Source organism: Amblyomma maculatum, chromosome 1 (genome assembly GCF_055883805.1).
Source record: "Amblyomma maculatum isolate TAMU_Amacu chromosome 1, ASM5588380v1, whole genome shotgun sequence".
Classification (NCBI taxonomy): domain Eukaryota; kingdom Metazoa; phylum Arthropoda; class Arachnida; order Ixodida; family Ixodidae; genus Amblyomma; species Amblyomma maculatum.
In genome coordinates this window covers 144,862,353-144,890,139 of record NC_139344.1, presented here as the reverse complement: position 1 = coordinate 144,890,139, position 27,787 = coordinate 144,862,353, and positions in this window count along the sequence as shown.

The following is a 27,787-nucleotide window of genomic DNA, read 5'->3' as shown; positions in this document are numbered from 1 at the left end:
ATTTATTTATTTATTTATTTATTTATTTATTTATTTATTTATTTATTTATTTATTCAGATACCCTAAAGGCCCGCTGGGGGCATTACATTTATTTATTAATCTTCTGCATATTAATTTTAGCCTATATTTATGCTCTTCCTGTGTAGGTCAGCAATCATTCTTTGCAGTTCAACCCTTGAGTTACTTAGCAAGGTAATGTCATCAGTGAATTGAAGATTACTGAGGTATTCTTCATCAACCCTTATCTCTAACTGCTCCCATTCCAAGTCTCTGAATACTTCCTCTAAGCAAGCTGTGAATAGTACTGGGGAGATTGTGTCTCCTTGCCTAACACCTTTCCTTATGGGGATTTTATTACTTTCTTTTTGCAGAACTACGGTTGCTGTGCAGCCACTATAGGTATTAAGTACTCTCCCATGCGGCTCATCTACGCTCTCATTTCGCAATGCCTGCATGACTGCCGAGGTTTCGACTGAGTGAAATGCTTTTTCGTTATCAATGAATGTTATGTATAGGGGCTGATTTTATTGGGACCATTTTTTTATCACCTGCTTGATAGTGTGGATATGAGCGACAGTAGAGTATACCCTCTCTGAAAACCTGCTTAATCCTTTGGTTGATTGAAGTCTAAGGTTTCCCTTATTAGCGAATACCTTAGTGAATGTCTTGTATGTAACGGACAGTAATCTGATTGGTCTCTAATTTTTGAAGTCTTTTGCGTCCCCTTTCATATGAACTGGGATAAGGTTAGCGTTATTTCATGATCCCGGTACCGTCGATGTCAACAGGCATTGTGCATACAGGGTAGACAGGTTTTCTAGCATGATATTGATATTTATCAGTACAATATTATGCGTTTTTAGTTTCCCTATTGTCGATTCTACACCTCCGTAGAAGCTTACGACAGCATGGTTATCACGACTACAAGTAGGCGCGTAGGCCTGTACAACCGTCAGTTTATACCGCTTATTAAGCTTAGTTACGGTGACTGCCACCCTTTCATTATTGCTATAGTGTTTATCTGTGTTACCAGCTATGTGCTTATTGACAGCGAACCCTACTCCTAATTTTCGTTTCTCCGGATAAACCTCGATTTGGCCTCCTAACCTCAATAAGCCGGTATCCCATTTCATGCCCGCTAGCTCCTCGAAGAACACTGCTAAACTAGCCTAGATGTTACTAAACTAAACTAGATGTTACCAGAGTCAGTTTCCAATGATGGCCTGTTTGGAGCCAGACATTCTTAGCACTTTCCGTTGTGTCAGAGGTCTGACCGCCGCCGTGGTCAGATGCTCCGCAGCTGCTGGGTACTGAGGGCCGGGGGTTTATTGAGGCGAAAGCCTTTATAGGTTTATGACTCGCCAGCATGTCCGGTACGTCGCATCTCTGTCACACTATAGATGTCAATCAAACTGATGGGTTCTGTTTAAGCGTTAAGAAAAAAAAACAACAACCTCCACCGGGAATCAAACCCTATCCCTCCGATCGCCAGCCGTGCGCGTTAACAGACTAAGCCACATCTGGCACGTGAGAAACATATCATAGTTCTCCTTGTCTAGCGTCATGCCAACGCGATTGCCATGGAGACCACCGCCGCTGACGTCATGGCGCATCCTAGCAACAATGTGACGTCATGGGAGAGGACGGTGGCGCGATGCATGGGGAGAAAGTTGTGGCTCGATGAAAAAGAACCTAGAAATTTAGTCCGCGTCGAATCCGGTTCAGGCGCTTGCGACTTGCATCAGAATGTCACGTGCTATGAGAATGTCGCGCGACAGGAGCGATGCCGCATCGCTAATCACACACTTGAATGAGCACTGCAACGAACGTACGCCAAGGAACGCCACGTTGGAAGCCTTTAAGGCTAATGAGTGTGCGTCCGTGCCTCCGTCTTTCCGCAGAAAGTGTCGTGTACACGAATAAACGTTTTAAACCTGTAATGTCAGACTTTGTCAAATCACTTAACAGGCGCTAAAGAGTCAGTAAGCAGTCGCCACAGTACAGTAAAGATCGCGCAAAAGACTCAACAACCACCGCGCTGTAAAGGCTTTCGCCTCATCGCACTTAAGTCGTACAAAGTGCCCCCTCAAATTTTGCGGCCAATTATTACTCCAGGGCGGCCAAATCCTGTTTTGGTGAGGGAGTGCGTTTCCGGGGTGTTTGCACCCCAAACCTCTTTATGCAATTACATCGATATTGTGATTTTTCTAAAGTCATGTGGAGAATGGTGCGGCACGGGTCTGTTCGTGTGCTTTTTTTCGGTTCTGAGCAATTTTGATAATAAACATATATAAAACACTTCTTCTGTAAGGTGCGGGAGCTCCTGGTTTGAAAGGAAGCCGTTGAAATGATCAGTATATTGAGAACGGGCAGATGCAACGGATGAGAAGCACTCTGCTGTTGTTTTCCCCAACTTTTCCGGTATATTCCAAAAACGTATCGACCTTTTCTTGAGCCTGCCCAGAGCACTTTTTGCCGGGAAGGATTGCGTGCGTACAAAAACAATATGACAGCACATTGCACTGTTTTGATTGGCTACTTCTGAGTATGCATTTTGTTTAGAATAATTATGCACGATCGCTTAGCGGTATTTGGTTGGCCAACTCTTAGTTTTTTAATGCGAATCAGAGAAGTGTAATTTTAATTTCAAAACGTTGGCTAAACCAAAGCTTCTTTGAGTTGTCTTTCATACACAGCTGTAGAATACGGCTAGCTGACTTGACGATGAGCTCTTTCTCCAATTCCCAGTGTGGCAGAATTAAGTGGTTTACCAAGTCGCGCCTGTTTTGTTCCTTAATCAACGGGGCTAGCTGCATGCCATCATCAAAGGAATCTCATTAGAGAGAGAGAGAGGGGATATTTAATGAAAACTGAATAACCTAATTCGGGCCAGGGACTTTTGTATGCTGCTCGAGTTTCAAAAAAAAAAAAGTGAGGAATACACAATCACGAACACTCACAACACATTACGCACGCAGAGAAGCGCACAGGCGAACGGCTATTTACTAAGCCTGGTGCAGGCCAGTCTGCCGGAGGAAGGCTGAATACTCCTCGGCCGAGCGGGACGCGCTGGCGGAGCTCGCCCACGCGCGCAGAACGACTATCATCTAGAAGCGCCTCATTAGGATTACACGTGCTGTTCTAGTTTCTCCGACTAAACAAAGGGAACAAACGAGGGCAGTCCACGCTCCTTGGGTTTTGCCCATAAAAGTGTTCTCGAGCTCTGGATGCAGAGAAAGTTTTCTCAAGAGTGTTGTGCAACCAACTGCGGATGTCGCAGAATTTAATTTTCCCCGTGGTGAAAGGCTGTCGCACTTTCGCCGCGTAGATATATCCTATAGGCGCTCTTACAGTAGCTGAGCAGTACCTTCTATCCAGCATATGACACACACGCGCGCACACGCACGCACGCACGCACGCACGCGCACACACACACACACACACACACACACACACACACACACACACACACACACACACACACACACACACACACACACACACACACACACACACACACACACACACACACACACACACACACACACACACACACACACACACACACACACACACACACACACACACACACACACACACACACACACACACACACACACACACACACACACACACACACACACACACACACACACACACACACACACACGCGAGTTGCCTTAACTGCGTGCCTCGAAGCGAGCCAATGCGTAAACTTGGATCTAAGAATACTTTATTGCAATTGCTAGGGCGATCATTAGCGTTAAGGGGCGCACAAATAAAGCGCGCGGCAGGAGGCAGTTTGTGCACACGAACGCGAAAAAGTGGCTTACACAGTCCGTGCCCGAGCTAAATCGCGTTTTACGGACTTTCTTGGTGACACTTCATTGTGCCGGTGGGTAGCGCCAGTCGATCAGGCACACTTCAGCACACCATGGGGTCGGAATTTTGTTAATTGCTTTTCTTTAATTAAACTAGGGCAACGCAGTCAAGGACAGCGGCGCCCTTCCGTCAGCGAGCCCGTGAACTGAAATTAAGGTCGAGGGCGCCATTAGAGTTTCTTTCCTCATTTTTTGCCTATATGTATTTTACACTCGTGCGGTTTTGCCGAAACGCTATCTTGTGAGGAGGGTGTAGAGAGACAGTATAGTGAGCGGCTGCGTCGGAAGGATGGCGTGTGCGCAAGCCCATTACAGTTCTTTCTTTCCACGGACAGCTGAAATTTGATTGCTATCGACAGCAGGTGGCGAGCGGATAGTTAAGAGTACATTACTGATGAAATGATTGGATCGATCAACCGGAGGTCGTAAACTGAGAGCTAATAGGCCATCTTTAATAGAGCAGTCGATCGATGGCAGATGATAAACAAGATGTTAAGGGTGCAGCTTGAAGGCGAAAACCCATAATCATGATATTGCAGAAGATCGCAGTTTTAGAACGTCTGCGTTCCGCTCTAAAAAGATTTCTTCACGGAAGCATTAAGCAATAGGAATAGACGCATGATATCGCAGCGAATTCGGCGAATAACGTTTAGAAAGAGGCCTTTCGAAGATCTAGGGCGGCTTTTGCGACATAGTAACACGAATTATGGATCGGCACCGTAAAACTTGTGAACCACTTTAAGGAGTATATATGCTGGTTAATTCACTGATTCTAAATGGTTCACTGTTTAACTATTATAAAGAGCAACTGGTTACGATTAACATTTTGTGCCTAGTTGCTAGTAATTTAATGTAATTTTTTTTTAGCTTTGAAACAGACCACCTTCAGCGCTTATGCACAATAAAGTCTGGCCAAGTCTCGGGCCATTCTAAAACTACGGCTATACGGAGCGCGAATTTCTCACTCACAAGAAAATGTCGAATGTGACGCATGTCCACGCAGCCTCCGTGGCTCCTCCCCGAATGAAGCAGCGAGCAGTGGCCCGGATGGAGCAGATAAGGTTAAGTGACACGGTTTGCTGTAGTGGCGTGTGCTCGCTGACTTGTACAATTATGTTCTCCAAATCCAACCCTTTGATTTCTTCTTGCAAACATACACATCTGCTCGGTATCACCTCAGTCCTTGGGAGGACTAAGGTCAGCATGTTAAGTTATTCATCTACTTCCTGGTTACGCGTTTTTACTTAACAAATTAAGTATGCATTTTTTTCCTAATCGACGAAGTTTTCTACATGATATTATACTGAGCACTTTTCTCTTCAAACTGATTCATAGATAGTGGTTTATTGTCAAGCACCCGTTCTTCTCCTTTACGTCACACTGTTTACTGTTAAAATGCTCGCTCAACTTATTCACATTCTAGCATACGTTACCTATTCAAACCAAGGTTTGACACTCTTCGAAAGCGCTAAAACAGCATGGACGGAGAAGAAACAGTCAGGGACAGGCGCTTGTCTCTGTCTGTTTCTTCTCCGTCCATGTTGTTTTAGCGCTTTCGAAGAGTGTCAAACCTGCACCAACTAGCCCGATCCGCCACTCTTCTAAACCAAGGAAAGCTCAAGAAAATACATGCTCTCAGGATAAAAAGCAAAAGGTATTGTTCACTTTCGTGCGTGGTACTTTGTTGTCATCAAAGTTAAATTTGAATCTTTTCTTCGTAATAATAAAACAAATTCACTGAATTATTACTTGCTTACAAGTGCACAAGGCGCACTTTTTTTTTTTTTTTTAATCGCAACTTTGAAAATGCTGCTCGACCATGCCAGGGCTGTTCCGCTTGCAAGCGAGCGACGCCCAGGCGCACGTGTTTTGACAGTTGTCGACATGTTGTTTTGAAATTATCGTCGTTATTTCCACGTGAATAACTTATACGATTGAAAAACGCAACCGTAAAACGCACGATGAACAAACATGGGAAATAAATACACAAACACGTACACACTAGCATGCACACGCAGCCCCCGCGCGAGAGCGAGCACGCACACACACACACACACACACACACACACACACACACACACACACACACACACACACACACACACACACACACACACACACACACACACACACACACACACACACACACACGCACGCACGCACGCACGCACGCACGCACACACACACACACACACACACACACACACACACACACACACACACACACACACACACACACACACACACACACACACACACACACACACACACACACACACACACACACACACACACACACACACACACACACACACACACACACACACACACACGCGCGCGCGCGCAGCAGATAAATGCCTCTATTAAAATAGGCGAATGTGTTGTGATTATGTACACACCTAGCTTTCTCTAATCTCTCTTATATGTGGTCGAAACAAATGATTGTAGCGACGTTATCAAAATTCGATCATTCTAGTTTCGTCCTTCATAACTGCACTTGCAGTTGTTTTCGCAATGTGAAGGTGCGTACGCGTTTATGATCTTCATGGAGAGGAGCGTTCATTGACAGGGGCTTAAAGAGTATGAGAGGTTCTTCACGTAAAATAGAATTTACTTTTTGACTAAGACTAATCGAACTAAGCCTTAGTGTTTGTAGAGGCTGTCCTAATATGAAATTTTAGGGTGTCGGTTAGCGTAATCTTATTTTGAGGAGTTATACTCAAGCATTCAAAGCGCTCCCATCCTCAGCTCTTTTTACCTGGTGATTAAAAAAAAAAAAAAAAAAAACATTAGAAAGAAACAAAAACTAAAATGCATTGATTTCAAAATCACTGCTCAAGTCCTGAGCTGAGAAATGCAAATATTGCATCTGCCCCTACAAACACATTCAAATGGCCCTGCAGCGGTAGCTCGATGATTAGGGCGCTCGACTGCTGAGGATGCGGGTTCGATCCCTACCGGGGCGGCCGCTTTCGATGGAGGGAAAACGGGAGGCGCCTGGGTGCTGTGCGATATCAACGCACGGTAAACAACCCCATGGTTCGAAATAGCTCTAACCCTTCACGACTGCTTTTCCTGTAGCCGATGTCGCTTTCAGACGTTAAACCAAATATATATACCACCATATAAATGGGCGGAATACCGCAGGAAATGCTATGCATACAGGGTTTGTCATCCAGCATTATGGTCCGAATCCGCCATGCTTCGTAGCGTCCACGTGCTCTGACTAAAAAGCGAAGTTTGCAACGGACCTGTGTTTTTTTCTCCTTGGATAATATCGGCGCAGTGTTATTGTTTTTCGATCTCTTTCCGATGCGGCAGTTGTCTTTTGCACTCCGCCTGTCAGAGTTTCGTGCAAAAGCAAAACCATTCGATGCCTACGGGAATCGAAGTGGAGATGAGGTAGGCAGCGATGACAATGTTCTGGGTTCGTCATTCGCCATTATTTAGGTCGGAATGGTCTTTCTACCAACTTTTGACGCCCATTTGCTTTCCCTCTTAACGTCCCGTATTTTCTTTCGGGAAAGAGAAAGAACGCAGGTCGGTATTTTTCAAATGAGAACTCCTATCCGGAGTGGTGGGACAGATGAAGGAAACGCGAAATCAGTTAAATTGAAGCCGAGCCTAAAGAAACAAGGCTGGGCAGAATGAAAACAGAGTCAGCCAGGTTATTCCGAGGCCGGCCATAAACCACCGTAAACATACCGAAGGCAGAATTTCCTTGCGAGACTGCCATTTGTTTTTCTCGCGTGAGCTGCTTTGGCCGGATGCGCCTATAGGCCACCACAACGCACAGACGAGAGCGGTGCCGGCGGCTTGGGAGGGACCCGCAGAACGACTCAATTTCAAGAGAGCCCATATATCGCGTCGCAGCGACAGGCGGGGTATTCGATTTCTTACGGCTTTTTATTCTTTTTCAGTTTTGCGCGCGTCACAGTCAGAGCAAAAGAAAAAAAAAATCAAAAGCCGACTTTAGTGCGAACGGTTTTGGGTACATGCCTGGCACTCAATGACATTCGCGTAGCTGGTTTCAGTGCGCTTATCGAAGCGCGGGACGTGAACTGAATCTGCGAACTTCCTCAAATGGCGCGGAAGGAAAGTCACAAAACCGAAAACCGTATCACGAGGTACGGAAAGAGAAGTGTAGAGGAAAGCCTGCACATGCACCGTTCATTTTTTCTCCCTTCCTTGGCCACGGTATCGAGTTTAGTGAGTGGAATACATAGCAGAACGAAACAGTTCTGGCTGTGAAGTAGTTATCTCTCTTTCTCGGCTTCACGTCTAGCGGTTGCACGCTCCTCGACTAGCACCATATCAAAAACTTCTCTAAATTAACAGGAGGGGGACAGCGGCCAGTGAAGAAAACACAGCGCAGTGTGCCACTACGGCATGAGTTTTCTTCACTCGCTCATTTTTTTTTCCCCACGCTGCGGACAATTGATTCCAATCCACTTAGCGATAGCGCTGAATTGATGAGGTGAATCAGTGCCGCGGCTGCAAACAGGGTGCTTATCCTTTGCTAACAACAGAACAGGCACGGTGGCAGCGAGCCCCAAGACAGTGGAGGTAGGTGCGCACTGTCTCTAATAGCTGCCAATGGGACGTTTACGGCAGCGCGTCGGCCAAAACCGGCCCGGTGGAGGCGTTGCGAGTTTCGCAGCGGCATTGGGGCGGCGCGCGCGCCCAATGCCGCACACAGTGCGGTGCCGAGCCGGACGCGCAGATTCCGTCCTCGTGCGACTCACCGCGTGGGCGTCGAGGCAGGGCATCGGAAGGGGCGCGCTGGAGCGGCGGGCGTCAGCGAGGCGTCGTGCGCGGCGGCCGCGCTGCCATGCATTGCGGGGACCGTCCGCGAGCCGCCGTCCCAGCTGGTGTACCTCTACGCGGCGCTTTCGATTAGCGAGGGCCCTCCCCAATCGATGGCCCCGTCTCGCGCAGGCCCATGGCTGCCGCCGCGCCCCTGGCGGCTGGCCGGTTGTTGCTTTTGCGCTGGGGTGCGCCACGGGGGAGGGAAGGGGCAACTAAGGGCCCCCTCCTGGTGCAGTGTAAGGGCCCGGAAAGGAAAGACGTCTCCGAGCGAAAAGGGCGAGAAAAATGGGACCCCAGAGCGAGAGGAGAAAAAACGATAATGCTCAAGGACGGCCAGGAATCCCTCTTGAGCCTTCTTCTGGGGCCCAGGCGGTCTTTCTGTGCCCGCGGGCGCGGCGCTTATTCTTTCTTTCTATAATCACCGTACTGGCTCTCATTGCGCAGTATCCTTCTTGACCGAAAACAGAGCGAAGCCTGTGGACGGGAGTGCCCTAATGGCTTTCACTTCACATCTGTCGAAGGTCCTCAGCTGACTACTCTTCATGCTGCAAGCGAACTACACTTCCGCTTTGTCTCTCTTTTCTCCTCCAACCGACGCAGTGACGGGGAAGTCGACTGAGCGGTTATGCGTTATGCAGTCGAGTTTCATTACAGCAGCCAACAAAGGGGAAGCCTTCCGGGAAGCGCTAGGGTTAAGGCTCAAATCTAGGCTTGATGCCTTCGGCGTCGCGAGCTTTTTAATGCGATAGGGCTGACGGCTCCGTTGAGCGGAATACCCCGCGTTGTAGTCGCCCTAATGCGTTGAGAAAAATCAGATTGGTCGAGAGGCTCATGACGTCGCACGGTACTCAGAATGATTGAAACATCAGTTAAATTGTGATCATAAGGTCGCAACATGATTCAAGGGTGATTATGACGTGTGAGAATACAAAGCTAACTGTGCTGAAAAAAAAAAAATTGGGGTGATTAGATATTGGAATCGAGTTTGCGAGCTCTGTTTTGTGAGTCAGACACACTAGTTGTAGGCCACAGAGGCACGCTAGTTCGACTTGGTTGTCAAAGGGAGGCCTTGCGTGTCATGTGGTAAAATAAAAAAAGAAATTAGTGTTAGTGTCTCAGAATTAATATGCAGAGAGGACGTCAGGCTTCTGAAAAGGTCCGCTTACGTTATCGCGCCGTACCCTTAAAGTTTAAGTGCCCCCGAATTTTCATGTTTGAAATACTGTTCCAAAACTCGTAGATCTCGTTGGAAAGGGGATTTATCCTCAATTCCTGGATGGCCGTTTTTGACGTGTTCACTTGACCTTTGTATGTGGGAGGGACTCGCAGTTACGTAGCGACCTGTTGATGGAAACTGCTTACGCTTCATGATGTGGACACTGTTTTAGAGGCGATGGACAAATAACGCGAACGTACGTATGTGCACAGAGGTCGCATACCGTATCTGTGTTTCCTTTTTTGTGTTAATCCTACTAAGCTGAATAATCGAAACACGATGACTGCGTGCGCCGTTAATTGCTCACCTTTTAGTAAAAGGAATGGCTTCCAAGTTTATGCTTTTTGGGCAGTTATTTTCCAGTTATTTTTGTGTTTTCATCAACAGACATTGTGTTAGACGAAATAGTGCACTGCGCGGACAGCCGAAGTACCACATTTTTTGTTGTTTTTTTTTTTTCAAATAAATCTTCGTTTAGCTGGACGCCAACACGTGCACGTGCCTTGCACGGGCTCTCTCGGGCTACTCGCTTCCGATGTTACGCTTGGTTTAAATGTTGCTGTTATGTTTAATTAGTCATCTCACGTTCCCGAAATATCATCAAAAAGAAATTCCGCCAAAAAGTTTTCGTGCAACGACGACCGAGGGTGCGTTCCACTTAGAGTTGCGTAAAAGCTCTCAAGTCGAGATGTTGACGCAGGACCGCTTTTCGCAACCTGTGAAGGAAAGTATATAGTCTGGTCGTACGAGCGAATCTGATGCGTACAAAAAGACAAACGTTTGTGCACGAGCCGTCTCTACTCGCTCATATTATTTAGTATGCGTTTGCTACAAGTTACAAGCTTTCAAGGTTACAAGTTTGACCTGTCTGGTTAGTATCCTTGGGCGACACACCCAGAGTCAAAATTCGCAGTCAAATGACCCATGTTCGCATTAGGCTTACAACTTCGATCAAGCTCAGAAGTGAGCTTTCCACTAAGCTTAGAACGTCCACGCACGCAAAGTGGCCATCTTGTTCTTTTCTTTTTTCAAGTTTTCCTCCTATGCTTTTCGGTATGAGGAGTGGCCCATTCAGCTGTTCTTTTTTATTCTTTTTTACGCGGACTTAACACTGATTTATTAGCCAGTGGGGTGAAACGCAACGCTGACCGTGAATAAAAAGACAAAAGCGTTTTTTTTTTTTTTTTGGCGCCGTTGCAATTCCTGCGATGACGCGTCTTGTCCCTGCTATCAGTTTAAGGCATGGAAAGAAATGAAAAGAAGGAAAAAAGAAAACTAAAAGAACGGGAGTCCTTCGGCGCCAATCTTTCATGCCGCTCGATTAACACGCTGTCCTGCGCGTGCGAGACTACGGCCTGGCTGCTAGCCAACGCGGAGCCCACCGTGTTTTTTTTTTTTTTAAAGATAAAAACGCAAGGTAAGTTCGGAAGCAAAAATAGGAAGAGCGTGGGCGCTTCAAACGGTAGCGCCAGCGCATTAACTCATAAACGCTCACCGAACAAAAAAGAAGAAAAAGAAAAGAAAAGAATAAACGGAGCGTAGAACCAAGCCTGCCAATCCTCCAGCATCGTTCCCGTGCGTATGCTGTGCTATTCTCGTTTTGTCGCTCATTGGGAAGCAGCGCAGGGTACACGTTCGCCATCGCAATAATTGAGGAGCGGTGGGCTCGTCGATGAACGACTGGAGAGGAGAGCCGACATATGTCTAGCGTATGTATTTGCTTCCGGCGCACGTCAATCTGTTATCGGCGCGAAAGGAAACCGGAAACAAAGGGGAGAACATAAAAGGCGGGGTAGACGGGGCTGTTGTTAATGCGCGCCTATTCACTAGACCGCGACAGCGGCACTGCCGCAGAGCTCTATACAGAATAAAAAAATACGGGTGAGTGGAGGAGTCTCCAGTGAGTAGGGCGAAAAACAATATAAAATGAGCGTAGAAAGTAGCTGCAGACAAAACGACAAGAACAAGCGTTCGGCGGAATGCCGCGAACTGACCTTCTCGACGTGGCTCTGGCCATGGCAGTCTCAAACAAAGTGATACCGATGGTGGTGGGCGTCCTTTATGGGAATTAAAAAAAAATATATTGTATAGATGGGAAGCGGCAGGGTTTAATGCAGATTGAAAGGGGATAAACTGCGAGCCAACCGTATGCGTTGGCCCTGCGAATAGTTGGGGTGGCTGTGACGGTGCGAGTCCGAAAACCAATTCTTGTATCCCTTAGCGTGCGCGAGGTTCCTGTCGGTGCTCGGGGTGACCATGTATGTTCATGGAGAAGAGTTCATTAAGAAAAGTTGCCATTTCGTGCACAATGCGCGACTTCCTTCAAGAACTGCTTTGCGTGAGCGTTACTCCATACGCTTACACACATGAAAATTCATTACAGGGAACTCCTCATTTTTCCCCTAGGCCATGCAGAAGTGTAACTACGTGCTAGGCAATCATTAGGATGTAAGGACGCGCGGCAGGTGAATAATTTCGGGACAGATGGACTGTACTATCAGCTGTTATCTGTTCAAGAAGAGGGTTTATCTTGCACAAGCTCGCTAAATGTAAGGCTATCTGGCAGTTGCCTGTTTAACAAAGCGACCACAGCTTTCCTTGACAGCAATCAGTATTAATCCGAACATGTCCTTGCAAGATATAGATGTCAGTGCGTTGGAAGAAAGGCTTGGAACATGCGCGCGAAACAAGGCTATTTAGATGTCATGGGTAAGGTGTTTCCACGCCGCAGGGCAGGTATGTCATGCGCCATGAATCAAACAAGACTTAAGGTTTATGGTGTGATACCAGCGGAGGCATTTTTAGGGGGCAATAAGTGACCGATTTAAGAGGTTCAACAGGCTGAGTGCTGCACTTCGGGCCATTTTCAAGCAGCTTCTGTAAACTGTATGGTGTACTACACAGTTTTCATTTAATACGCTTCAGTGAACGGGGTTTGTCCAGTCTGCGCTGTGGACACAGATTATCCAATACATTGCTCACAACAAATTTCTACTCGAGATATGTTAGGGGGAACTATCTAAAAAAATTACCTCGAATGACAATATCGACAGCCGGGTCGAGCCCAGTGGCAGATTTGGAAGAGCTCGATCGATATATAGATATGTACTTTAGCGAGGTCATCTTTGTAGTCTGCAAATCTCATGTTAAAACGAAAGCTTTTATAAGATTGGTTGCGCCTATTGCTTTGCGTACAATGAAGAGGAAAATTTCGAGAGAGAGAGAGAGAGAGAGAGAGAGAGAGAGAGAGAGAGAGAGAGAGAGAGAGAGAGAGGGTGGTCCAGTGTCTTCAGAAGTCACGGAAAGAGCGAAGGAAACCGATTGGGTGATGTCAAAGGAAGAACACGGAGGGTGACTCCAGTGGACGAAGGAGTCTACGACGAGGAGGGCGGCGGAATGCGCAACCTGGTGGTGGTTGCCACTGCAGAATACAGGACTATTTGGATAAACCGAACTACAGCAGATTTCGCTAATTCATGCTCTTAGTCGGTAAGCCCATATAGCTCTGCAAACTTTTCTGTAACATTGCCCACACATTACCTAAGCTTGATGCCTTCATTGGAAAACTATTGGTGAAATGACCGAACACTTCGAAAACCTTCCTAGCAAGTTACTGTGCCTATTTCGCACATATAAGGTAAACGAACCAAGGAAGGACCGACAGGGTGGCTTTAGGAAGCATGCCGATGCCAGTTATCGTGTTTTTCGTGATTCAAAGGCTAATGCCCTTGGATGCTTTTCATTGCCTATTGTCAGTGAAATATATGCACATTGGGGGGTTAGTTCAACAATTATATGCTACAATCTTCTTTATACCTGGTCAGGAACGGAACCAAACGTACGCAACGTTCACATTGCTCTCAAGCCACCGGACGAAGTGCTCCTGAACTGTATTTTTTGCTATTCCACACAACACTCCTGATGGAAGGGGGCGGGGGGTGCGCACCTATATTGTTGTTTAGGAAGTAATTTAGCTCGGTTTCAGAAGTGAGACCACAACGCTGAGCTTGAGAGCGGTATGAGATACTAAGGTGGCAGGTGCGCTTACAAATAATACAAATACAAATAATTTTATTTAGCATCAACACTAATTGCACAATACTTGTGATGCTACAGGGTGCTAGCAAAAAGCCTACGATGGCTGGATAAAGGCTAGCACTTCGCTTACAGAGCAATACGCAGTGGACAAAAGAGAAAACAAAACGAGGAAAAGCCATTATAAGCATACCGACGACTTTGCATATATACAAAAGTACATTTAGATGATAGGACTAATATTGGGTTGTGCAGAATTTCATGTGTTAACGATATTTTGAGTAATTATACATATACTGTTGTATAGATTAGCTGGACGTGTTAACGGAGGAATTGAGAGCTTGTGGTAGTATGTACATCAACATTTGGCGGCCATAGTTGGTACGAGTATAAGAAATCTTCCAAGCCTGACTGCTTCGTGTGCCATACGTTTTTTCAACTGGAGTCAGGGTCGCTAATGTTTCAAGGAAATAGTCACTATTTACGCGATAAGCATAACGTTTTAACAGAACTGCGTTGAACAGGTTCGGTAATGGTTTTAATCTAAGGTCAGCAAATATAGGTTCTGTGTGTGCGTCATTGGGTTCGTTAGAAATTATTCTTACAGCTTTTTTTCTGCAGTCGATATATTTTGGACAGGTTTGTGCAAGTCGTTGTTCCCCATACCTAATAACCATACGTTAAAGCGGGCGCGAAAAGGGAGTTGTATATAAGTAATTTAATGTACTTTGGCAGAAAGTACCGAAAGCGTGCAATTGTATACCTATGCGCGCTCTATTGCATATTGTTACGATGAATTAAGAAGGGGTGTTTATTTACAGTGCTGAGGTAGCGGAACAAGATGAAGCCTACTAGCGCCCAGAAAACCAACGCTTCTTCCTCCTCTTCTGCCACACCATCACAATCCTTCATCGTCGTCATTAGCGTGACATTTCCCCCCTACTCAGCCGAAACCCTCTGGGCGTGTTCGTGAGTCGTGCGAGGCTGACACGGCTTCAAGCGGGCAACATGACATAGTTCGGTTTTGGCAGACCGGCGACCCAATGCTGTCAGGCGGGCTATTGCATAAGTTAAATCACTAATGCGTTTGACAACCACATATGGGCCGTCATAGTGGGCCAAGAGTTTTTGATGTAGGCCACGGCGCCGAATTGGACGCCATAGCCAGACTAAATCACCTATAGAGTACGTGACCCGCCGGTGACTGGCATCGTATTGCACTTTAGAACGTTCTTGTGAAGCACCAGACCGTAATCGGGCGATTCTCCGAGCTTCTTCGGCGAGACAGAGGGTCTCAGCCAGGCAGAGGTCTTCACGGCTTGTGAAGGGCAGGATAGTATCCAGGGAGTAGCGTGGCGGTCTGGCATAGAGCAGGAAAAATGGACTGTACCCAGTCGTCTCATGCGTGGCGGTATTAAACGCATACGTGATGAAGGATAGTATGGTGTCCCAGTTCTTATGCCCTGCGTCCACATACATGGCTAGCATGTTGATAAGCGTTCTGTTGACGCGCTCAGTCAAGCCATTTGTCTGGGGATGGTGTGGCGTCGAGTGTCGGAAAGTAACGGCGCATAAACGCATGAGCTTTTCAACAACATCAGCAGTGAATTGTCGGCCTCGGTCAGTGATGACAATTCGTGGCGGCCCGTGTCGTAAGATGACTGAGTGCAGCAAGAAAAGCGACACCTGATACGCCGTAGCAGATGGAAGAGCGGCGGTTTCACAGTAACGTGTGAGGCAGTCCACGCAGATTACAATCCAGCGATTTCCATCCACGGACTTCGGAAACGGACCTACGAGGTCAATGCCTACTTGATCAAACGGAGCTGTCGGGGTCTTCACAGGGTGCAGCAAGCCAGACGGAGTTACAGTTGGACGTTTGTGGCGTTGACATTGCTTGCAACTGGCAACGTATTGTTTAATCGTCGAGCGCATTCTGGGTCAGTAAAATCTTTCTTGAGCACGGTGGAGTGTTCGAACCGATCCCAAATGCCCAGACGTTGGATCATCATGCATAACACGCAATACGTCCGTGCACAACGTCTTGGGAACTACGAGTAGGTATCGCTGGCCGACAGGCGAATAACTTTTTTTCCATAGGAGGCCATCATGCACACAAAAACGGCTTGTAAGTACGCTGGCTTGGGCAAAGAGAGGCTGCAGACTGCTATCATTTTGCTGTTCCGTTTTCAAAACATTCGTGTCGGGGAACGCTGGCTCGAGGGTCGATATATAATTGTCGAAATCGTCGCTTTCAGGTCCAGTCGTGGCCATTGGCATCCTAGAAAGACAATCTGCGCCTGCATGACGCCTCCCGCTTTTGTACACCACGGCAAAGTCATATTCGTGTAACCGGAGGGCCCAGCGTGCGAGGCGACCACATGGGTCTCGAAGGTTCCGCAGCCAACAGAGTGAATGATGGACAAATATGAACGGGTACGCTGCACAGCGAAAATTACAGCCTGGCATTCCTGTTCGGTGACTGCGTAGTTTCGCTCCGGCTTGCTCAGGGTACGACTTGCGTACGCGATAAAATGCTCTCGTTCATCGTGTCGTTGGACAAGGACTGCCCCGAGACCGATTCCACTAGCGTCCGTGTGTACTTCTGTCATTGCAGTAGGATCGAAGTGACGTAGGATGAGTTTCGATATTAAAAGAAACCTCAGTTGACGGAATGACGCGTCACAGTCTGGTGTCCAGTCAAAAGTAGCGTCTAAAATACGAACACAACCCTAGAAAACTGCGCAACTCCTTCACTGTCTGCGGGGGTTTAAACGACTCAGTTTTCTGGGGATCCGGCATTACACCATAACCATTGACAAGGTGTCCTAGCACCAGCGCTTGGCGCTCTCCAAAGCGGCACTTTTTGGAGTTCAGAATTAGGGCGGCGTTGTGCAGACAATTCAAGACACGTACTAGACGGTCATTGTGTTCTTGGAAGAATTTCCCAAATATGACGACATCGTCCAGATAGCAAAGACAAATGTCCCATTTTAAGCCACGCAAAACTGTGTCCATAAAGCGTTCAAATGTGGCTGGCGCATTACACAGCCCGAATGGCATAACATTAAACTCATAAAGGCCATCTGGCGTTACGAAGGCTGTTTTTTTCTTATCCGCAGGGTCCATTAGAATTTGCCAGTAGCCAGATCTGAGATCAAGACAAGAAAAATAGGACGCACCAGAGAGGCAATCGAGGGCGTCGTCTATGCGAGGAAGAGGATAGACGTCCTTTTTCGCAACAGAATTTAGACGCCGATAATCGACGCAGAATCGCCACGAACCGTCTTTCTTGCGTACAAGAATAACAGGGGCAGCCCAGGGGTTAGATGACTCCTGTATCACCTTCTTCCGTAACATGTCCTCCACTTGCTCATCCTCCACTTGCTCATGAATGACTTTTCGCTCAGATGGGAACACGCGATATGGCTTTTGACGAATGGGACGAGCCGAACCATGCAGTGTCGATGCTATGATGGGTCCGATTTTCAGGGCGAGAGGTTGGTCCATCTGTTTGAGAAAAGTCAAACATAGGCGAAAAAGGTAGAAGAATATCCATAAGAGTACGGCGTTGAGGTGAGCTGAGATCGGCGCTGATCATGCGGAAGATCGAAGTTTCATCAGCAGGCAGAGGTACGGTGGCACTCGTAGCATCTGTGGCCAAAGCAACGACGTGGGGCGCATCGGGTCCACAGGTGGCAAGCTTCAATCCCGTTGGTAAAACTGCGGGCTCGGACGATGGATTGATTGTCCATAACGAGGCACTACCGTGATGCACGGAGATCATACAGTGAGAGATAATTACATTTTTCTTCAGGCATGCTGAGTGAACTGGGTGCACTACGGCCTGGAATGAAACCTTCTCAAGAAGTGGAACGGACACGGGGACGAACATGGCAGACAAGGGGGGAACTACTGTGTCTTCGGTAATACTAAAACCTGTTTCTTCATCACGGCCACTTTCAAAAAGAGTCGGCAGATGCGAGCCATCAAAATGAACCTCTTGACTTCGGCAGTCCACGGTAGCGCCACAAAACTTCAAGAAGTCCATTCCTAAGATGATGTCATGCGTAGAGTGGGGTAAGACTACGAATTCGACTTGAAAAATTGCACCACCCACAGACACTTGCGCACTACACACACCCAGTGGTCGCAACGCCTCTCCACTCACACCACAAAACGTTGAAGCACGGTCATATTCAAACATCACTTTGCGTCCCAACAAGCGCCTAAACTGATTTCTCATCACAGACACAGTCGCACCCGTATCCACCAAAGCTAATGTATACACACCATCAATAAACACACGAATTTTGTTTTTGAGCATTGCAGTTGGTGGGATGTTGGCACACAGCACATTTCCAGCGGCCTCACCCCCATTGGTCGCGCTGGTTAGTTTTCCTGATGGGGTGACATGGAGCGTCGCCGCGGTGATGGAGAACGACGCGCACGGAAGGCGGGTGGAGGAGTAACACTTCGCTCAGATGCTGGGGAATGGTCGCGGAGATTCCCGTTCTGGATGTTGCCGAAGTACCCACGGGGAGTATTGGATTGCTGGAAAACGGAGCTGTATTGCCGATTGTTGGGTACTGCTGGAGGCACCGGGCGGTTATAGCGTGGCGGGAACCTACTGCGGCAGTACCTGGCGATGTGACCTTCGACGCCGCAGCTGTAGCATATCGGTAGGGAAGGTATAAAATGCTGTTGTGGATAAGAGCCAGGCACAGCAGGGCGCATCGTTGGTCTGGCTGAATGCTCACACTGCACAAGAATCCTTGTAGATCGAATAGAAGATCTAGGTGCACTTGAGGTGACGTCATACCTTGGGGCTTCAAGCATCGACGCAGTCGGGTTGGCAAAATGCATTGGCGGGTAGTCAATAGAAGCTGCAATTTCAGGAGCTTGGGAGAAAGGCTGCACTTGAATCGCTTGTGGTGGTGAAGCCGGCCGTCTAGAGGCCCTCTTGACAGAAACCTCAGCAGATTCATGCAGGGGAAGCGTGTTGATCCGTAGACGTTCTTCGCGCACGATTTGCCGGATAGTTGACGGAAGATCTAGTTGGGCATAGTCATCAAGACTAGCCACGGTAGGCACGTTGGCCAGCCGCCCAAATTTCGGCGCAATACGACGTGTTTTAAAAGCTTGAAACGCGCGGATGTCTAATGACATCGCAGACAGTGTCAAGGTTGTCTTTGGCGATTACGAAGTTGTGCACGTCCGCCGCGATACCCTTCAAAACGTGACCGACTCTGTCTTCCTCTGGCATGTTGGAATTGGCACATTTGCATAACTTGAGGATCTCTTCTGTGTAAGTTGTACAAGTTTCATCGGGCAATTGAGCTCTTTGAGCAAGGGTCTGCTCAGCCCGCTTTTTGCTGGGAACAGAGTCGCCAAAACGCAGTTTTAACTCGGTGGCGAACCGTTCCCAAGTCGTCAAGTTATCTTCGTCATTCTCAAACAAGGTCATCGCCGTGTGAGTAAGAAAGAAAACGACGTTTTTTAGCATGGTAAGAGGGTCCACCGGTTGTACCGACTAACTCGCTGTGTTGTGTTCCAAGTGCTGTGCTCGTCCGTTCCGTTGTGAATGGAGCAGTGCGCGCTAATGAACAGGCCCGCACCCCTCTTTGCGCTTCGCCGGGACGACTCGCCGCCTGCCTGCGCTCAGCGGGACGCCCCCCACGGTGGGCTCCCTCGCCCTCCTCTGGTTCTGGGAAGCAAGCCCCATCCCCGTCCTCCGTTCCCTCCGTTCTTCGCCCCGCAGTTCGGCCTACGCCTCGGCCGACGCTGGTCGCACCCTCTTATCTAGTAATAAACGAAGTTAACACTTTAACAGTTGCGCGTATGTCTTTTCTCCATCGACGACGCGCAAACACGACAGTGGCGACGAGGAAGTGGATTTGACCCGCGCTACGCAACGCTATTGACAAGCCATGGCTACGCGAGGGTTAATACCAGAATTCAACGGCTCATCTTGGTCATCGTGGGTTGGACGCCTCCAGTTCTACTTCGAGGCTAACAACATCACAGACCCAGCCTTGAAGAGGGCCAACCTGCTAACGCTGTGCGGGGAGCAGACTTACGACACTGTCTGCGCCCTTATTCAGCCAAGCACACCAGCGGAAGTGCCTTACGAAGAAATCGTTGCAGCCCTTCAAAAGCACTACGACCCGAGGCCATCTGAAGTTTACAGCCGAGCCCGCTTCCAGCGACGAGATCAGCTGGAAGGCGAAACTGTGAGCGCCTACGTAGCAGCGCTCAAGAAGCTTGCAGCTGACTGCAATTTTGGGACGCTGACCACAGCCAGGACAGCTACCGGGCAGCATGAAGACACAGCATCTGCTAACACCACCATGCTTCCATTGGACGTCATGTTACGTGACAGATTTGTGTGTGGACTGAGTGACGAGTCACTACAGCAGCGCCTATTCGCTGAGAGAGACCTCACGTATAACAAAGCTTACGACATCGCCGTGCGAGCGGAGAGCGCCGGTCACCAGCAGAGAGCGATGCGCCGGAACACCGAGCCGGTACATCAGGCAAGCAACCAGGTACGCAGACCTTCTGTTGTTGCAAAATCGGTCAAGAATGTACAACGCTGCTGGCGGTGTGACGGCCAACACAACGCCCAGGGATGCCAATTCCAGTCAGCCACGTGTAATTTTTGCCACAAGCAAGGGCATATTGAGAAAGCATGCATTACGAAGCGGAAGCTTGCCAAGATAAAGTCGCCTTCTCAGCCTAACCACAGCGTAGACGCCTCAGAGAATAGGCCGCCATCTGATGCCCACGGAGCAACATCAGCAGTATCATCAGTGTTGTACGACCTGAACACCGTGAATCTAGGCACGCGTCCGAAGATTTTTACCGAAGTTACAGTACACCACAAACTGATTAAGTTCGAGGTGGACTCAGGCGCAGCCTGTACTCTGATCAGTGAGGCCACATTCCGAACTTCGTGGCCATCAGACGCACCACCCTTGCAACAAGACGACACGCACCTGCGAACGTGGTCAGGACAGAACTTGCCACTATTGGGATCTGCCAACGTGCGGGTTTGTTACAACGGTCAGACCCATACGCTACCTCTCCTTGTTGTGAAGGGCTCAGGATCAAGCCTTCTAGGGAGAAACTGGTTTTCTCCATTAGGGGTGACGATATGCGGCATACACCAAACGCCGAGCCACAACGTCATTGAGCAATTGCAGGAGAAATACGAAAAAGTATTCTCTGAAGAGATTCCAGGTAATGAAGGGCCACCAGTCACACTGGAGTTGTTAAGCGGCGTGCAACCGAAGTTTTTGAAGGCCAGACCGGTGCCTTTTGCTCTCAGAGCTTCCGTTGAAAGGGAGTTAGACAAACTGGAGCAGCAAGGTGTCATCGAGCCGACACAACATTCGCAATGGGCCACACCACTGGTTGTAGTTCGCAAGAAGAACGGAACCATACGCCTCTGCGGAGACTACCGGAGCACCGTAAATCTTGCGACTAAAGCGTCGTCTTACCCTCTGCCGACACCTGGAGAAGTGTTCAGTGTACTACGCGGCGCAAGAGTCTTCAGCACTCTAGACCTCACCCAGGCCTATCAACAACTGAAGGTGAGCGAACCAACGTCAGAATTACTGACAATCAACACACTGAAAGGCCTGTACAAGGTCAAGAGATTGCCCTTTGGCGTAGCTGCAGCCCCGGCCATATTTCAGAAGTTCATGGAGACAGTACTTCAAGGAATTCCAGGAGTTTGTGTCTACCTGGACGATGTAATAATCAGTGGCGCTTCCACGGAAGAGCATGCAGCGCGCCTAGAGCACGTTCTTGAAAGGCTAGCGAACGCAAATTTGCGTTTAAGCAAAGAAAAATGCTGTTTTGCGGTGTCAGAGGTGCAATTTCTGGGACACCGAATTGATGCAGAAGGCATCCACCCGACCGAAGACAAAGTGCGAGCGATCACCGAAGCACGGGCACCAACAAACAAGCAGGAGCTACAGGCGTTTCTCGGACTCTTAACGTTCTACGACCGTTTCTTAGAACAAAGAGCTACTGTGGCCAACGACTTATATCAGCTGCTCCGGAAAGATGTGAAATGGACATGGTCGCCCTGCCATCAGCAGGTATTCGACGCCCTGAAACACCTGCTTCGAAGGTGTACAGTCCTCAGCCACTACGACGAAAGGAAGCCACTGCTTTTGTCTTGCGACGCATCTGCGTACGGAGTCGGCGCGGTTCTTTCGCAGACTGATGACCACGGAAGGGGAGTTCACCTCGAGCGCGCACCGAGAGCAGACGTGTTTCCGTCGGCTCCGGTGTCTCCCCTCGCGAACCGCGATCCGCCGCCCCAAGCGGGGCGAAAATTCCTCGAAAAGCGTCTGCTCCAGCCTGCGCTGCCGCGGCTGCTGCCTCTTCCTCCCGGCGGCTGACGCCGTCTCCGTGCCCGCGTCCCGCACTTTGCTGCCTGCCTGGTTTCTGCGATGGCGACGACGATGTCTACGAGCCACACGGCTACCACTCCGCCGCCTGCTGCCTCAACTAGTTCGGCGATAAATACACAGTACGACTCTGCAACGGATATAGATGACGGCGACGAGGAAGTGCTGCCCAACTCGCCGGAAAATCATCTCGCCACGTCGACCCAGTATGACAACCACATCGATGCCGCTCGGGAAGACGGTGGCTGGTTCACAGCCCATTACGTGGGATCGCATTTTCGCCCAGTCTCCGGAGCTTCGGACGCAGCAATACCCCCTCCTCCACCCCCACGTCGCAAATCCCGGCCACCACCTCTCCCTCGCCTTCCGGAGGCCGACTACAAGGTCATATTTCGACCCCGCGAAGGTCTGAACCTCGCCCGCCTTGCACCGCACTCTTTCGCGTGTGGCATCGCTGCCGCTTGCCAACTGCAGCTGACGGAATTTCAAGCCGAAGCCGTATGCCGTGTACGCCATCGAACCAACACGGCCATTGTAAGCACACCCTCTGCTACACTGACAGACAAGCTCCGCCAAATCACGTCTGTCACTTTGGACAACAAGAGCTACACCGTTACAGCCTACGTCGCTGCCCCAGATGACTCGTGCAAAGGAGTCATTCACAATGTGCCGCCGAACATCACGCCAACTGAACTCCAGGAATACATCAGGGCACCCGGCTATAAAGTTCTCTACGCTCGGCGCATGGGATCCTCCAGCACAGCATTGATAATTTTCTCCGGCCGCCGGGTTCCATATTTCGTTTACCTTTATGGCGGCGAAACTCGGTGCCGCCCATTCAAATCCCTAAGGGAAGTGTGCACACTGTGCCGCCGGGAAGGCCATCGTCGAGATGTATGCCCTGGCTCCGAGACTCCGCTCTGCCCCATATGCGGCCAAACAAACGCCCCGATAGGGCATCCCTGCCAGCCCCGCTGCGCGTTGTGCGACGCCGAGCACAAGACTGGGGACCCCACTTGCCCTCGGCGCTACGCTACACCGCGCCCTCGACCTCCGGCTCCGCGAGGACCACCCAGTGAGCAACGTGCACAGATCACCGTCTCCCACCCACTAGTCGTTCTTCCAGCCAAAAACTCAAGCACACCGCCAATTCCAGCTCCACGCCACAGCGTGGGAGAACGTCGATCCCGCCGGACACCCCAGCAGGAAGGTAAGGAGAATTCTTCCCCATCATCCCAACCTGGCTCTCCTTCCTTGCAACCTGGGCTCAGATGGGCGGATTTGGCAGCGGCGGCTCCAGACCCAGCATCCTCAAGTCCCCCCCAAACTCCCATCGTGGCCCCACAACCCGCCTACACTGAAATCCGGCAGCTACGCCAGGAGATCGCCGACCTCCGGCGTCAAGTAATGTCTTTGCGGCAACCCCAACCCCCACCCGCTTCACTCCCCCCTCCGGTCCACCCAGTGGCGCCCATTGACCCCTCCATCATGAAAGCCATCCAGGCACTCACCACTGGTCAGCAGGAGCTAGCTGCTACGGTTGGCCAAATGACTCAGCTATTCGCGACAATGCAGGCGTCGCTCCAATCTTTCCAAGAGAAAGTAGTCCTACTCTAGGCGTCCACCCCACCCGCGGCGAGACGCGAGCGCAAAACCCGCGGTTCAGTCACCACAGTGCCGCCCCAACAGACTACGCCGGCGCTCTCGCCTCCGGTCTTGCGGCCCCCAACTCTAACATACCCACATGGCGGCTCTGCGCCGTAACTCTTCCCGTCCAGACCGCCGACCGGACAACGAGCCCCTGGTGGTCTGGCAGTGGAATTGCCGCGGATATCGCCGCAAACGCTCGTCCCTGCTACAGTTTGTGACATCAGCTCCATCCGCACCGGCCGTCATCGCCCTTCAAGAGCCCGGCTGTTCGCCTACTCTCCCAGGATATGTGTGTTGCATGCCATCGGGGGCTAGCCGCTGTGCAGTGCTTGCGTCGAAACAACTTGTGCCGGTGACTCATGACATCGACGGCACCACTACCGACCATATTTTTCTGGAACTGCTACCGCCATCTAGACAGACCCCCAGCGTTTTTGTGCTCGCAGTGTACAGCCCTCCCAGTTCCCGTGCGGAATCTTTCTCTTATCTCTTTGAACACGCCAGTCGTCTTGCACGCCGCTCCCCTCTGATAGTCGTCGGAGACTTCAACGCAGCCCATCCCGCATGGGGTTACACCCGGCCTACAGCCAAAGGTACGCGACTGTACACATTAGTCCAATCGCACGGCTTCTCTTTACTTACTGACCCTTTGACGCCTACCCGCCTTGGTAACTCCGTCACCCGCGATACCTCTCCGGACCTTACTTTACTGCTCCATGTACCGCACCATGACTGGCGGAACCTTCTTGAGACGCTTGGTAGTGACCACTACATTATTGAGACTACGATCCACACAGCTCCGCTTCGTGCCCCGCTCCGGAAAACACGCTTAGTCGATTGGCCTGCCTTTCGTACCGCCCGAACGGAATCCCCCTCGTCGGATTCTATCGCTGATATCAAACTCTGGGTCCGCGCCCTCCATTCCGACGTCGATCGCTACGCAAAGACCCTCCAACTCACAACCCAACATCCGGAGGCCGATCCTCATCTGGTCCATCTGTGGGAGGCGCGCAGGGGCCTAGTGCGCCGCTGGCGCCGTCAACGCCATAACCGACGCCTTAAGCAACGTATCGCCAGCATTACGGCCCAGGCAGAAAGTCATGCGGCCCTCTTGGCGCAGCAACAGTGGAACGGCATTTGCGACTCACTGAACGGCCGCCTGGGTACAGCCCGTACTTGGCATCTTCTCCGCCATCTCTTAGATCCCACCAAGTCCCGCAGACACACCTCCCAATCTGTCCGCCGCTTAATTCAGACGTTCTCAGGTTCGGATGACGCTCTCCTCGCCCAACTTCGCCTTCAAATCGCTCCCCCTACCGCCCCGCTTGCTCCCACACTGCCCCCATACACCGGCCAACCAAACCTCGATCTGGACTCCCCGTTCACGGTCGAGGAAATATCCGCAGCGCTGCAATCTCTCCAGCGTAAATCTGCTCCCGGGGCGGACAGGGTTACCTATACCGTACTCCGCAACCTCGATACCTCTTCCATCGCTGCCCTTACGACATTCTTTAATACACACTGGTCAGCGGGCACCTTGCCTTCCGAGTGGCGCCATGCCGACGTCAGTTTCATTCCAAAACCCGGAAAACCTCTCGACCTTTCCAACCTCCGCCCTATCTCCCTTACCTCGTGTCTTGGTAAGCTCTTTGAACACGCCGTTCTGAGACGTCTCCAGCCATACCTTGACTCAAGCTCTTTCCTCCCCCATACACAATATGGCTTTCGTAGTCACCTTTCCACCCACGATGTCCTCCTCCAACTTCGCCACGATATTCTCGAAGGCCTCACTCCAGCGTCCAGTAGGGCTATCCTGGCATTGGATCTGCACGCCGCTTTTGACAATGTATCCCACTCTGCCATCTTAGACGGTCTAGCTGCTACCCACTGTGGTCCCCGTACCTTCGCGTACGTCAGTGCTTTCCTCGCTGAACGCACCGCTACAGTCGGCCTCGGGCAACTTCGGTCCCAACCCTTCTCTCTACCCGCCCGCGGCACCCCCCAGGGCTCTATCTTATCTCCGCTCCTGTTCAATGTCGCTCTGGCAGGCCTCCCTGCGGCACTCTCCGCAATTCCTGACCTTCATCATGCCATTTACGCCGATGATATCACCCTGTGGGTAAAAGCCGGCTCGGCGGGACATATCCAGTCCACACTACAAGACGGCCTCGACACTGTCACCTCATACGCTACCTCCTGCGGCTTGACTCTTTCTCCTTCCAAGTCCGAGCTCCTCGTCGTGCGCGGTCGGTCTCGCACTCCCCTCGACCCTGCCACAACTATAGCTCTTTTCGTCCATGGCAGCACAATCCCAGCGGTCACATCGCTACGAGTCTTAGGCCTCCACCTCCAAGCCGACGGGCGTGCCAGTTCCTCACTAAGCCGCCTCTCTACACAGACTGCGCAGCTTCTGGGCCTTTTCCGCCGCATCTTACACCGTCGAGCGGGTCTCGCTGAAGCGGACGCTCTCCGCTTGGTCCAAGCGCTCTTCCTGAGCCGCTTTCAGCATGTTGTTCCTTACCTTGTTCTTACGCCTTCAGACCACGATAGACTCGATATCCTCATCCGCAGAATCTACAAGACTGCCTTAGGCCTCCCGCCGTCCACGCCTACCTCGGCGCTTTTCGCACTCGGTCTTCATAACACCTCGCGCGAATTGGTCGAGGCCCACTCCCTCGCACAACTACAACGCCTAACCCTCTCCCCCGCTGGCCGGGCCCTCCTGACCCACCTCGACATTCGCCCTCCAGGCTTTCTTTCCCGACAACCAAACTCGCTTCCTCGGTCACTCCAGACTTTCTGCAAGGTGGCCCCTATCCCACGCCATATGCAACCCACTCTCCACTCTGCTCGTCGCACCGCCCGGGCAGACTATCTCCGCCGCCGCTACGGCTCGTCCAAGTCCGCCATCTACGTGGATGCAGCCAAATATGCCTCGCTAGCTGCCTTCACAGCGGTCGTGGTGGACCACACGGGTCGCCTCCTCACTGCGGCCTCGCTACGTACTAACAGCGCTCAGTCAGCAGAAGAGCTGGCCATTGCTCTGGCTCTCACTACCCCAGACCCACTCACATCCCGGACAGTCTTTACCGACTCGGCCTCCGCCTGTCGTGGGTACCGCGATTTAGTCGTAGACCACACCGCCGCTACCGTTCTTCAACATGCACCGACTCCCGCCCCACCGACTACGCTAGTCTGGACCCCTGGACACGACGTTCTCGACGGTAATCAACAGGCACATGCCTGGGCTCGCGCTCTTGCCTACCGAGCTGATTCGCCGCCGAGTTCGCCGGGCCCTTCTCCGGCAGCGTTTAACCCTGTACTCCCTGTGTACCGGGAGATCCTTGAATACTACCGCGCGACACGTTGCGCCTTCCCGCGACCTCACCGCCGCCTCTCGCGGACCGAGGCGGTCTCTCTCCGAATGCTCCAAACTCTGACTTTCCCCTGCCTCACTCGTCTACACCGTATCCATCCAACTCTCTATCGTCCTGAGTGCCCACTCTGTGGGTCTCTAGCAACCCTATACCACACTGTCTGGGCCTGCCAAGCTATTCAAGCGGCCCCTCGTATACTCACGCCAAGTGAGGCGGACTGGGAGAATGCCCTTCGCGCACCCGACCTGGAGGACCAGCGTCTGCTCGTTCGCCGGGCTGAAGCAGCAGCGAGGGCTATTGGGACCCTGGACTGAGGGTACCACTCCTCGTCCCTCATTATGTAATCGCCATATAAGAAATAAACGTTTTTTTCACTCACCACGGAAGGGAGGCCC